The following is a 1,868-nucleotide window of genomic DNA, read 5'->3' as shown; positions in this document are numbered from 1 at the left end:
TTTAATACTATATCTTTTAAAGACGATAAAATAAATTATTTTTTAAAAAAAAATAGTTGAGATTATAATTGTGAGTCTCTTAATTTGTTACTCGCCATTCTTACAAAAGTTAAATCATAGTGAAATCTAATCTTTACTTGACACATTACACATAAAATTGACTTATGATCTTTTTTTTTTATTCTCTATCTTCAAGTATTTTTTTTCTTTGTATACCCTCTCTATAACAAATCATTTGTTGCATATTAATGTTTTCATTGAAATCTTGTCATTTTTCGTCAAGTCTTGCAACAAAATCGTGCACTCTATCATAATTTCTATAGAAATTACAAAATTGTTCAACAATGTTAAATTCATTACCCCATATATAATCATATATAGCTTAGTTTGTTTAACTTTTAATTCTTCTCAACTTCTTGAATTTTGTATCTATAATTCGATACCTCCATAAATTCATCAACTTTACTTTCATCGTTGATAATATCTTCCTTTTCTTTATTAGAACTATTATCATATCCAAAATACAACTCATCACATTCAATAAATTCCCCTAATAATTATAAGAAATTCTATTAAAAAAAACAAATAATAAAAATAATTAATAAGATACTAACAGACTTTAAAAAAAATAATTTAAAAAACATAAAAAAATAAAAAAAATCATAAATTAAATCATTATGATTTGTCAAATTCAGAAACTCCCATAACAAAAATACTCAAATACAACAAGGATATACATATCCAGTTATAAATGGGGTCTAAAGCCTCCATAAGTGGTATTATATCTCGTTGATTTTTCATAGAATCCAACAAAAATTATTTGTTACTCAGCTGTTGTATCTTTAATTGAATTTTTTTAAGATGATTTTATTTAAAATATACATAAATTTCTAAAATTATTTCAAAGTGCATCTCAATCAATTGGCTATAAGCTCAATGGACTGTTGTTAGTGAATAATATACTATTTTTAAATTTTANNTAATTATTATTAGAAACTAATTAATAGCATTACTCTCAGAAAAGAAGATATATGTTCAAATTTTGAAAAAAATAATTAGAAAGGATATACATATTTAAAAGAAAACAGAAAAAAATATTTAATATCCACACATGGTTTGTATACTCTGTGCATCATTTGAGTTTCTAAACATAGAATGAAGTAGATTTCTTAAAGCTTAAGATTCAATACACCATTGTCTATAAGCTAAAACCATTAATTGAAATTATAATGTCTTCTTATTCCAGGATAATTAGAATTTAATAAAGTGCTTGAAAAATACTCAAATACAACAACAATCAAAAGCAAAATTGAATACACATTTATCAATATCATAATAATTAAAACTTAAGGGACAATGTAAAAGAAAGTGGAACTAAATATAAAATAATTTTGTTCATAAAATTAAAGAAGGTGAGCCACTTTCTATCTTACTACTCATTGGTTGTAATTGAGGACTCATTAAATTACCATATAACTATTAAAAGTAATCAAAATGTTAATAATTAATTTAGTAATTATCAAAAGAAAGAAACCCAAATACAATCTATGACTTGAACCATTCTTGAGGATCCAAAACAAGTCCAAACAATAGTCCCATAATAAATGACCTAACTCCTGCTTATTTATAAACCAACTTTTTTTACCGGCAAATTTACTAAAAAAATTTACAAGTAATATGTTTACCGTCGGAACAAATCCGATAATATAAAATTCGTTGGTAATTATTTATTGACAGATTTTTTCGTCTGCTGTTAATTACCGTCGAAAAATTTTCGCTAGTAATTTTTATCATCATATTTTTTCTTAGGTAAATCTGACGATAATATATTATTAATTAATAATTAAATTAATTACTACTGGTGAATT

The sequence above is a fragment of the Arachis duranensis genome, chromosome 5, assembly GCF_000817695.3.
Source record: "Arachis duranensis cultivar V14167 chromosome 5, aradu.V14167.gnm2.J7QH, whole genome shotgun sequence".
NCBI classification, from domain to species: Eukaryota; Viridiplantae; Streptophyta; class Magnoliopsida; order Fabales; family Fabaceae; genus Arachis; species Arachis duranensis.
The sequence above is the reverse complement of the archived record's forward strand: the minus strand, read 5'-3'. Positions refer to the sequence as shown.